The sequence below is a fragment of the Hylobates moloch genome, unplaced genomic scaffold (assembly GCF_009828535.3).
Source record: "Hylobates moloch isolate HMO894 unplaced genomic scaffold, HMol_V3 SCAFFOLD_1, whole genome shotgun sequence".
NCBI classification, from domain to species: Eukaryota; Metazoa; Chordata; class Mammalia; order Primates; family Hylobatidae; genus Hylobates; species Hylobates moloch.
The window spans coordinates 23,788,696-23,801,398 of NW_026652276.1; the positions used below are offsets into that span (position 1 = coordinate 23,788,696).

At 46.6% G+C, this 12,703-nt stretch overlaps 1 pseudogene across 1 annotated transcript; it reads left to right on the forward strand.

The window, feature by feature from the left end:
* Positions 1 to 321: 321 nt before the first annotated feature.
* On the forward strand, positions 322 to 6,904 carry LOC116810315 (C-X-C chemokine receptor type 2-like; annotated as a pseudogene). The gene is made up of 2 exons (XR_009213468.1): positions 322 to 549; positions 4,620 to 6,904. The product of XR_009213468.1 is annotated as a C-X-C chemokine receptor type 2-like (transcript).
* Positions 6,905 to 12,703: the final 5,799 nt, after the last annotated feature.

Sequence of the window (12,703 nt, forward strand, 5' to 3'; positions counted from 1 at the left end):
CTGGCCCTCTCAAGGCCCTGATGCCTCCCTGTCCCCTTCCCCACCCCCCTTGTCCCCCAAGTCTTCTGGCCCCACCCCTCCTGTCCCCAGGGAGGCTGCTACGCTGGTGGCTGTAGGAGGGGCAGCCACACTCCCTGGCGATTTCCTGCCCCAAGTGTCTGTGCCCTGACACGGCCTGGCCAGAGCCGATTAGAGTGCAGCCAGGAGGGCACTGCAGGGGTTAAAGGAGGCCATGGCTGGCAGAGGGGGCCCACTGCTGGCTGACTCCTGGAAGGAGGCGGTGCACTGCTGGCCCGCCTCCTGGGCTGGTCTGGGAGGGAACCCCACTAGTAGAGCCCTCTGCTCAGTTGCTCCCAGTAGTGGCCCTGGGACCAGCTCTGCTCCTTGCACCCTGCTCCCTGCCTGGACACAGGCTCACTTGCTGCCTTCTTCTGGGAAACCAGTTTTTTGCCAGCCACAGCTGCTACTCCCACCATCAGCCACCACTCCTGTCCTGGGAATCCCTTGTCCCAGACACCCACCTGACTTAGTGGCTCCTCTGCAGGAAAGGTGAGTGAGTGAGTGGGGCTGGCAGGCCCGGCAAGGTTAGGGTTCAAAGCACTGTCTCCATCTCCACTCTAAAGTGTGGGCCCTGCTCCCTTGCCCTTGGGCATAGCCTGGCAGGAGTGCCCCCTGCACCTTCCCCAGCACAAGCCCTTACTCCTTCTTCACCCCTCTGGGCAGAAATGGTCAATCAAGGTGGTTAATGAACAGACTGACGCTGCCTCCCCTCTACCTGTCCCTCTCCCCCCACCCCTCCTCTCCTTTTCCGACTCTGATGCCCTGCCTGCAGTGTGCCAGGGAGAGGGCTGAGTGGGGCCATGACTAATTTTGGAGAAAGGACTCGACGTGGAGATGGCTTGGGTGTGGGTTAGAAGGAGTGGGAGGACGTTGAAAATGGCCCCCCTCATCTCACAAAGATGAGATGATTCTCCACCTGTTCCCAGGCTGGAGAATCCATATGGAGCTGACCTCAGTGTCTGTCTCCCAACCCCCAATCCAGGGCTTGCACTAGGACTGCCTGCCCAGATGTTTTAGGCTGGCTACTGTTCTAGAAGAGGAAATGGGATCAGGGTGATGAAGGGGGACCCGGAGAAACCTGCTGTGCTTCAAGGCTGGGCTCCCTGCAGGGGAGGGGATGGGGTTAGGGGACAGGATGGGTGCTGGATGGGGAGGACCTGGAGGGGGAGGGCAGGCAGGCAGGCGGTTGTGGGATGGGAATAGGAGGGGGAACTGGAAACTAGGGTGCCAGGGTCTTTGGGCACAGGGGCTTCTCTTCTGGAAGCCCCAGTTGTCCCTTCAGCGTGGCACCATTGGGGAAGGTGTAGGGGGAGCACCCTCTCTTCCCCTCCTAAAGCTGTCTGGGTTGGGTAAAAATCATGGTGGCTCAGACTTGGCCTCAAGTTGCACCTTCCCCTGCCAGCTGGTGGCCACTCCTGTCTCCCTTACTCCAGCTCTCCCTGGACCTCAGTACTTGCTACAGCTGGGGCACCACCTGCCTGAAACCTCTGGCCCAGGGTTGTAGGAGGGAGTGAGGGAGGATGTGGATTGAGATGGAGAGGTGGCGGGGAGAGCCCCGAATGGGATCAGCGCTGGAGACCCAACTTGGGGTTGGCTTGGACTCTGCTGCCCATGGAGGGCAGGGAGTTGGAGAGGAGTGGGCTGGTCCAGGCTGGGGAGGGTCTCGGCCAGTCTGGCTGACCACCAGAGCTGGGAGCCAGCACTGTAACCAGGAGCTGAGGGTTCTTGGTGGTGGAGGAAGCAACCTGGGGCCCTCTGCTTCCAGGCGCCTGGCCTTGAGCCCTTCTGGCTCTGCTTCACCATCCCTTATCCTATACTTCTTCACGCTCCACTTTCCACAAAACTCTAGTGCAGAATTTCCCAGGGAGATGGCGGTGTCCAGGAAGTATAAGTACAGCGAATCTGGTGGCCAGGTGGAGCAGGGCTGGGGTAGGGTGCTTATGGGTTCATGGAAGATACTATTGTTTTGTGACCAACTTCTGGCCTCTGATGGGCTGTGGCTGAAGCCTTGGAGTTTGGGGACCCTCCAGCTCCTGTTTCTACCCAGATAGGAGCAGGAATCAAGAGGGGTCAGAAAGGACTTTTGTTTGGTTGAAGGAAGAGGAGACTCAGAGGTGGAAGCTTGGCTCAGGTGAAGGAAGAGCTTCCTAGGGACCTTGCCTTATGGGCTGACGTGTAAGGTAGTGAGCTTATTTTGTCTAATACAGCACTTGCAGGGGCCCCATCTCCCTGCTAGTTTTGGGGAACCGAGAGCCTGATGCTCTGCCCTCACACTGTGCCCCTCCCTCACACCCATGACTCAACACCTACCAGGTCCGCCCCCAGCTGCTTCCTGCAAAGGTTCTGAGGTTCTTCCTATTCCTCTTGGCCCACTCTGCCCCTTGCCTGCTGGTTAATCCCTGAGGGCTGGAGCATGCCACTATGAACATTAGTTTTTTGTGGGCATAGCTTTCAATTCTCTTGGGTATATCCCTAGGGTGGGAGTTGCTGGTTCATGTGGTAACTCTATGTTTAACTTTTTTGAGCAACTGCTAAACTGTTTTTCAAAGCAGCTGCACCATCTTACATTCCCACCTGCAATGTGGGAGAGTTCTGACTTTTTCACTTCCTCACCCACATTGTTCTTGGGCATCTTTTTCTGAGTGTGCCCAGCCTGGTGAGTGTGAAGTGGGTCCTGGGACCTTTAACTTCCTGGTTTTTCTGTCACTGGGTTCCATTTTTGGGGTAGGTTATGGACTTGGACCTGGTTGGTGGTAGGATGGTCATCCCTTACTCTAAGGCAATGGCCAGAGGGTGATCTATTTTGTGGTTCGGAAAAAAAGCTAATTAGGGAGCTGGATTGCTTTAGTTGACTTCTTCTTTGAGAAACTGGGATAACATTTTTGAATGCTTCAGCCCACCCTCTACACCCAGGCTTCCCCAGAGCAGGATCTCTCCTATCCCTGTAGCAAGGACAGAGCCAGCAGAGATGGACTGAATGAGAAGAACGGGGAGTCAGGGCTGGATGGAGGCACACACGTGCAGGACAGGAAGGGTCCCCAGCAGGGCTGGAGAGCCACCAAGCAAGGGTAGTGCAGCCCCTGTCTTCTCTGCTTCCTGCCGCCATTCCCTCTTATTGGGGTGCGGGCTGGCTATGTCTGCTCATCCTGCATGGTGGCACATGGCTGCTCAGAGCTCCCCAAATAACCTGTTAGGTTTCCACCCACGGGGAGAATCAGGCAGCCCACTTGCTTATCATTTTTTATTTATTTTTATGTTATGTTATTTTATTTTGTTTTTTGAGACAGAGTCTTGCTCTGTCGCCCAGGCTGGAGTACAGTGGTGCCATCTCGGCTCACTGTCACCCCTGCCTCCTGGGTTCAAGCAATTGTCCTGCCTCAGCCTCCCAGGTAGCTGGGACTACAGGTGCATGCCACCAGGCCCAGCTAATTTTTTGTAGTTTAGTAGAGATGGGGTTTCACCGTGTTGCCCAGGCTGGTCACGAACTCCTGAGCTCAGGCAATCCACCTGCCTCTGGCTCCCAGAGTGCTGGGATTACAGGCATGAGCCACCACGCCCGGCCGCTTATCATTTTTTTTTTTTTTTTTGAGACGGAGTCTCGCTGTGTCTCCCAAGCTGGAGTGCAGTGGTGCGATCTCAGCTCACTGCAAGCTCCGCCTCCCGGGTTCACACCATTCTCCTGTCTCAACGACCCGAGTAGCTGGAACTACAGGCGCCCGCCACCACACCCGGCTAATTTTTTTTTTTTTAATATTTTTAGTAGAGATGGGGTTTCACCGTGTTAACCAGGATGGTTTCTAGCTCCTGACCTCGTGATCCACCCACCTTGGCCCCCAAAATGCTGGGATTACAGGCTTGAGCCACTGTGCCTGGCCCACTTATCATTTTTAATATACTTTTCCAAACTACACACACATTCCCAGAGCAGGCCTCCTTCTACCCGAAAGAGAAACCCTGGGCCTTACTAATTAACTGAAGATTCTTCCAGCTCGAGCCTTCCAAAACTCCATGCTACTGTTCAAACAATTTTCCAGAACACTTGTTTCAAAATAACTTTCAGAAGGGTGCACAAAGAGATTCGTCCCTCACCTTTATAGTCAAACCTTGATCTTTTTTGAGGGTACAACCCCATTAGAGTGGCTGCTTAGTCCCCTGATTACAAGAACTGAGTGGCATCTCATGTTTCTGAACATTAAACCCAGCCTCAACAGCTGAAGGTGCTCACCACTGAGGGATCCAAGTAGGATTGAGTGTTCTGTAGTTATTATCCACAGGGAATATCCTACAAATTTTTGGGAGACTGTGATGTCATGGGAAATGCTAAGAATATGTGTCCAGCATGGAAGGGAACCAGTATGGAAGTCTTTTGATAAATTGTGGCATTTATCACTAACATTGCCTCAAAACTTTAGACTACCTGCCATATACAAATTAGAGGTGAAAATTACTTCCATGTAACATACAAGCCAACACAAAGAATCCTATCCCAGTTTCTTGGGTGGGCAGGCAACAATCTGGGTAAGGTTTATTGTGCGATAATCCTCTTCTCTCTTCTATAGGCCAGGATTTAAGTTTACCTCAAAAATGGAAAATTTTAGCTGGGAAAATTACATGTGGGAAGACATCTTCAGTGGAGATTTTAGTAATTACACTTTCAACTACGACCTGACCCCTTTTCTACTAGATTCTGCCCCATGTTGGCCAGAATCCCTAGAAATCAATTATGTTTTGGTCATCATCTATGCCCTGATGTTTCTACTGAATCTGATGTGAAACTCCCTGCCAGTGCTGGTCATCTTATTCAGCTGAGTCAGCCACTCTGTCACCGATGTCTACCTGCTGAACCTGGCCATGGCCGACTTGTTCTTTTCCCAGACGTTGCCCATCTTGGCTGCCTCCAAGATGAATGGCTGGATTTTTGGCACAATCTATGCCAGGTGGTCTAGCTCCTGAAGGAAGTCAACTTCTACAGTGGTATTCTACTACTGGCCTGCCGCAGCGTGGACTGTTACCTGGCCATTGTCCATGCCACACGCACACTGACCCAGCAGTGCCACTTGGTCAAGTTCATATGTCTGGGTGTGTGGAACCTGTTCCTGTTACTGTCCCTGCCCATCTTACTTTTCCAAAGGACCGTCTACCCACCCTATGTTAGCCCAGTCTGCTATGAGGACATGGGCAACAATACAGCAAACTGGCGAATGCTGTTACGGATCCTGCCCCAGTCCTTTGGCTTCATCGTGCCACTGTTGATCATGCTGTTCTGCTATGGATTCACCTTCCGTACGCTGTTTAAGGCCCACATGAGACAGAAGCACTGGGCCATGCCGGTCATCTTTGCTGTCGTCTTCATCTTCCTGCTCTGCTGGCTGCCCTACAACCTGGTCCTGCTGGCAGACATCCTCATGAGAACCCAGATGACCAAGGAGACTTGTGAGCGCCGCAACGACATCAACCAGGCCCTGGATGCCACCGAGATTCTGGGCATCCTTCACAGCTGCCTCAACCCCTTCATCTACACCTTCATTGGCCAGAAGTTTCGCCATGGACTCCTCAAGATTCTAGCCATACATGGCTTGATCAGCAAGGACTCCCTGCCCAAAGACAGCAGGCCTTCCTTTGTTGGCTCTTCTTCAGGGCACACTTCCACTACTCTCTAAGACCTCCTGCCTAAGTGCAGCCCCGTGGGGTTCCTCCCTTCTCTTCACAGTCGCATTCCAAGCCTCATGTCCACTGGTTCTTCTTGGTCTCACTATCAATGCAGCCCCCGTTGTGGTCACAGGAAGCAGAGGAGGCCATGTCCTTACTAGTTTCCCTTGCATGGTTTAGAAAGCCTGCCCTGGTGCCTCACCCCTTGCCATAATTACTACATCACTTGCTGGAGCTCTGTCCATCCTGCCCCTGAGCCCATGGCACTCTGTGTTCTAAGAAGTGAAAATCTACACTCCAGTGAGACAGCTTTGCATACTCGTTAGGATGGCTAGTATCAGAAGAAAGAAAATCATAAAATAGAAGGTGTCCACAAAGATGCAGAGAAAGTGGAATTCTCGAGCATCATGAGCGGGAATGTAAAATGGTGTGGCCACTGCGGAAGACAGTATGGCAGCTTTCCTCAAAACATCGGACATAGAATTACCACATGATCCTGCAATTCCACTTCTAGGAATTGACCCACAAGAAGTGAAAGCAGGGACTTGAACCCATATTTATACACCAATATTCATAGCAGCTTATTCACAAGACCCAAAAGGCAGAAGCAACCCAAATGTTCATCAATGAATGAATGAATGGCTAAACAAAATGTGATGTGTACAATGTTCATCAATGAATGAATGAATGGCTAAACAAAATGTGATATGTATATAAAGAAGTATCCTTCAGCCTGAAAGAGGAATGAAGTACTCATACATGTTACAACACAGATGAACCTTGAAAACTTTATGCTAAGTGAAATAAGCCAGACATAAACAGATAAATAGTTTATGATTCTACTTACATGAGGTACTGAGAGTGAACAAATTCACAGAGACAGAAAGCAGAACAGTGATTACCAGGGACTGAGGGGAGGGGAGCATGGGGAGTGATGGTTTAATGGGCACAGAGTTTATGTTTGGGATGTTGAAAAAGTTGTAAAGATAAACAGTAGTGATAGTTGTACAACAATGTCTGAGTACTTAATGCCACTAAACTGTACACTTAAATGTCTAAAATGGTAAAATTTTATGTATATTTTACCTCCATTAAAAAGAAAACACCTTGGCCCCCAAAGGTACTTTTGCCAAAGAACCAAGGCTGGAATTTCTTGCTAAATGAGATCATTAAATGTCTTTCATTGCTTAAACCACTTTTGTGTGTTTGTTTCTTCCAACCAAAAGCTTCCAAACTGCTACAGAGAAGTGGGGCAAGAGTGAGCAGAGGTCTTGGGTGAGAGTCTTTACAAGAAGTAAATCTCTTTTTTATTTGTTGTGTCATAGAGAGAAGGATAGAATAGAGATGGAGCCCAGCCTTGCCATCCCCTCACCCCCAACCCAAGCTTCCTGCTGTAGACCACATATCATGGAAAGAAATGTGTTCTGGGATGCTCTAGGGCATCTCATATCCTTGGGTGAAGCAGTAGTCAGGAGTGTCAGGGGTGGGACTTAGAAGGTGCAGAGGGTTGAGTAAGTTCACCGAATTCCCCTGAATCTTCAGGAAGGCAGAGAGCTCTTTCAGGTCAGCCAGCAGCACCCACGTTGAGTGTCCCTCCCTCTCTCTCTCTGTCCCCCACAAGCACACACCCATCATATGGTGGTGTCTGGTGCCTTGCGCTGACCTTCCTGAGCAGAAGCAGAATGAAACTGCTGCTCCAATTCCTACTTACAGATCTCACATACAAGGTCCCTTCTGGCCCCCCACTGACCTGGAAATGTGAAAGGAAGAGAATTTGGGGAAACACAGTTCTATCTTATCATGCTGACTCAGTACAAATCCCTCCACACAAACTTATGTGCAAACTCTAAGGAAAAAGAACGGTTCCCACAAAGGTTCGGGTGATGTTTATTAAATGGTCGAGGAAGGGAGAAGCACGTTCGGGCTTTTGAAGGCACTGATAATGCCCTCTTTCCTTACCCACATGATAGATGCTTGGGATTTAGTGTGTTATTATTCCTTAGGCTATAAATGTAAGTTTTTCTTAACTTGTAGTATGTATGCTATTCACAATGAAAATGTTTGAAAATGTTAAAATAAAGGAAAAGCTAAGGAGAAAGTGATCAGAAGAACACAGGGACAACTTGGGTCATTTTGAGGACCCACTGCACAGAGTGGAGTGCAGGCTTTTGCATCTTGTAATTTTGGAGTGAGAATTCACCAGATTAGAAGAAGATACTTTTATGCATTGCTGGTAGTAGATAAATAGGTACAAGCTTTAGAGAAAGCAATTTGATGATATCTCTTTTAATGCACACAATCTCTGATTCAGGAATTATACTACTACAAACCTATCCTACAGAAATACCCGCTTAGTTGGACAAATGTCTACAGAACATTCATTGCAGCCTTATTTACAAAAATCAGAGATTAGAAGCAACCCAAATGTTTATCAAGAGGGAATTCATTAGTTACACTCTGAAGTTGCAGCCACACCACGGAATACTATGAATGCAGTAGTTTAAAGTCAAAGCTAAAAACATTCTGCTAAGTGGAAGAAGCCAGAACAGAACCACATATTATATGATTCCATTTGCCTAAAATGTTTCCTGAAAAGGCAAATCTGCAGAGACTGAAAGCAGATGACTGGTTGCCTGGGCCTGGGGTTGGGAACACAGACTGATTATAAATAGTCACAAGGGTTCTTTTTGGGGTGACAGAAGTAACCTGTGGTGATGGTTTTACAGCTCTGTTAGTTTACTAAAAACATTGGATTGTATCCTTAAAACAGGTGAGTCTTATAGTTGGTAAATTATACCTGAATAAAACTGTTTTTAAAAAAGAACCTTAAAAAATTAATGAGATAGGTATATGAGCAGACACAGAAATTTCTTCAAGAAATAATGTGGAATGAAGGAGGAAGGTAGAACAGCATGTGTAGTAAATGGCTTACCCATTTGTATAAAAATTATAATATATGTAGATTTATAAAGGTTCAGACAAATGTCTAGGAAGTATCAAAGTCACATAAAATCTAGACATGAATTTCTAAACAAAACCTTTTATGCGGCAAAACAATTACAATTCAGGGTGTGTACACAGACTGGGGTGGTCTTTGCAACAAAGAGAAAGTTGCAGGTTTTATTAGAAAGAGAAATGTTGAGTATTGTTTTGAAAGAAAATTCATTGGCATTAAGCAAAGGTTTTTGGGAGTTGACAAGCTTGGATAGGTAGGACAGTGCTGGGTAAAACTAGTCTTTTCTTTTCTTTTTTTTTTTGAGATAGACTCTCGCTCTGTTGCCTAGGCTGGAGTGCAGTGGCACAATCGTGGCTCACCGCAACCTCTGCCTCCCGGGTTCAAGAGATTCACCTGCCTCAGCCTCCCATGTAGCTGGGGACTACAGGCGCAAGCCACCATGCCTGGCTAATTTTTAGTAGAGATGGGGTTTCACCGTGTTGACCAGGCTTGTCTCAAACTCCTAACCTCAAGTGATTGACCTGCCTCGGCCTCCCAAAATGCTGGGATTACAGGTGTGATCCACCGCACCTGGCCTGGAAAAAACTAGTCTTGAAATCACAGCAGCTACTTGGTAAAACTGGTCTTAAGGTTACAGCAGGTCATTTTGGCAGCTGAACTGTGATGTAATCCCTGGTCAGGTCCTTTGTGCACTGAGTGCCTCTTTCCCCTCTGGACACTCAACTCTAATTTAGTTGTGTGGGACAAGATAACATAAACTGTAATTTATGTAATCAATTTTCATATTTCCACCTGTTGATCAAGATCATTGTCTGAAAGCATCACTGGGTAACCATCTTGAAGTTAGGCTTCATTGTCCCTCATGCCAGGATGAGCCCATCCCTGTGGTCTTGCATTGAGGGGAAAGTACAAGAGTCAGTGTGAGGGACCCAGACCACATTTGGGCAAGACAGACCAGAAGTCGGGGAAAAAAGCTCTCTCAGGGCAGAGTTGCCTGGAGTTTAGCACCAAGTTCTATCTGATTATTCTGGCAGGCATCAGCAATCATCTTGAAGTGTGGGGCTAACATTATCCTGTTGGGAGAACTGGCTTTGCAAAGATTAGACAGGCAATAAAAGCAGAACTTACAGAGCAGAATACAAAAAACAACCAGCAACAATATAATAAATCCAATTTGTACAATGGTTTTGAACCAAAAGCCCAAGCCTCAAAGCAACCAACCAGACAAATCAAATTGAGACCTGTTGCAGCCATTGTGTAGCATTCCGTGAGTGGGCTGAATTAAAGCAGAGAGTGTCAACTCTAGAAAAGGGACAATTTGAACAAAAATTCGTGCTGGGATATTGCCAAAGATACTCACCAGGTGGACTGAAGGATTTTTTTAGGTCAGATTCTGTCAAGTTACACATAGCAGTGTCTAATTTGTGAAATTTTAATGATAGCATTATCCTGTGAAGTGGAAAAGGTAGTCAATGAGAGGGGTAGGAGTCATATTACCATATGGAGTTGTATTTTGACGGTCTTGGGAAAAGCTGCCTATAGCATGAAGTTGCCAGTTTTGTAGTTCAAATATCTCTGATGATGGCATTGTGGCGGAGATGGCTGGTGAACTCTCTGTGTGGACCCATACATCAGGCATGAGTCTTGTTCCTTGAAATGCATATTAAGTTGTTTAGTTTTAGTTTAGGGCTTTAGGAAAGAGTAATTTCCTGCTTAGTAATTCCATGGGGGAAAATTGGATCAGAGGAACCCAGAAGAATTTAGGATATAGTCCATTCTACAGACAGATAATAAAAAATTAAAAACAATGCACTGGACTACAATATAAAAGCAATAACGAGTGTATTCTAGACATCCCAATTTTTACTGAAGATAATCAGAGTAACGCCAAATTTAGTTTTATCAGGTTTGGCCTGATTATTTATATAAGTGTAGTAAAAACAGTGATTGAATCTTAGATTGTATTTTTTTTTTTTTTTTTGAGACAGGGTCTCGCCCTGTTGCCCAGGCTGGAGTGCAGTGGCACGATCTCGGCTCATTGCAACTTCCACTTCCTGGGCTCAAGCAATTCTCCTGTCTCAGCCTCTCTTGTAGCTGGGACTGCAGGTGCCCGCCATGACGCCTGGCTAATTTTTGTATTTTTAGTAGAGCTGTGGTTTAATCATGTTGCTCAGGCTGGTCTCGAACTCCTGAGTTCAGGTGATCTGCCTGCCTCAGCTTCCAAAGTGCTGGGATTACAGGCATGAGCCAATGTGCCTGGCCTTGTATCTTCTTCTTATTATTTTTTTTAATTTTGAGACTAGGAAGCCAAATTAAGGCAGGCTTCTGATTTTATCTGCAGTACCTGGAAATAAGTTAAAATATGATAACTTCATCTAACCCTGATAATATAATTAACATTTTAAATTGCATCTTGCTATAAAGGAAACAATTTTATTGAACTTATGTGAATAATTATATTGTCATAAAATAAAAAGTACTCACAGATAATTTCCAAATTTTAGAAGGATCAAGTAGGAAGAATAAGTAAATGTTTTCATCTTTGTTCATGAAAATTTGCCTCACCAAATTGTTAAACTACAGATAGCTTAAGAGAGAAACTTTTCTTAAATCTGGAAAACAAGACATTTAAGTAAAGAACCAACAATATTTCAAATGATATAAAAATCATAATTTGTATCTGTTATTCAATTTCATGTAATCAATTTTTATTCTGCTTGATTTTGATTAGCAGTTTTATGAATCTATCAGTTTTTCTCGTTAGAGTTTTAGAAATGTTATTTATTTACTCCACTGATCTTTTTTTTTTTTTTTTGAGACAGAGTCTCACTCTGTTGCCCAGGCTGGAGGGCAGTCATGTGATCTTGGCTCACTGCAACCTCCACTTCCTGGGTTCAAACAATTCTTGTGCTTCAGCCTCCTGAGTAGCTGGGATTACAGGTGCACACCACCACAACTGGCTAATTTTTGTATTTTCAGTAGAGCTGGGGTTTTGCTATGTTGGCCAGGCTGCTCTCGAGCACTTGCCCTCAAGTGATCTTCCCGCCTCGACCTCCCAAAGTGTTGGAACTACAGACATGAGCCATCATGCCCGACCCTAGTCCATGATCTTAAAGCAATTAAAAACCTGTATTTAAAAGTACTTGTAAGAGTCTTATGAATCTGATTGCAGATGCCTTTAGAGAAGAATCAACACAGTAGATGATAAAAACAGAATAGCCATGCTTGAAATCTGTTGAAAGTTCAGCATTTGAAAAGGAATTCTGTCATTTGTATTGCAAACAGCATTTTAAGACAAAAATGAGAATCCTGACTGACAGCATCACACCAGGACCATCAGACTTTTATAAATTTCATATAATCTTTAGAAGATGAAGATTTCTGTCAGTAACATTCACATGAATATAACTTAAAAGATGTTTAGGCCAAGTGCAGTGTCTCAGGCTTGTCATTCCAGCACTTTGGGAGGCCAAGGCAGGTGGATTGCTTGAGCTCAGGAGTTGGAGACCAGCCTGGGCAATGTGGCAAAACCCAGTCTGTACAAAAAAATTACAAAAATTAGCCGGGTGAGGATGGGCGCGGTGGCTCACGCCTGTAATCCCAGCACTCTGGGAGGCCGAGGCGGGCGGATCAGGAGTCAGGAGATCGAGACCACGGTGAAACCCCGTCTCTACTAAAAATATAAAAAAATTAGCCGGGCGCAGTGGCAGACGCCTGTAGTCCCAGCTACTTGGGAGGCTGAGGCAGGAGAACGGCATGAACCCGGGAGGCAGAGCTTGAAGTGAGCCGAGATCGCGCCACTGCACTCCAGCCTGGGTGACAGAGCAAGACTCCGTCTCAAAAAAGAAAAAAAAAATTAGCCAGGTGTGGTGGTGCATGCCTGTAGTCTGAGCTACTTGGGAAGCTGAGGTAGGAGGATTGCTTTAGCCTGGGAAGTTGAGGCTTCAGTGAGCCATGTTCTGGCACAGAACTCCAGCCTGGGTGACAAAGTGAGACCCTGTTTCCAAAAAAAAAAGAGGTTTAATATCACTTTGTTAT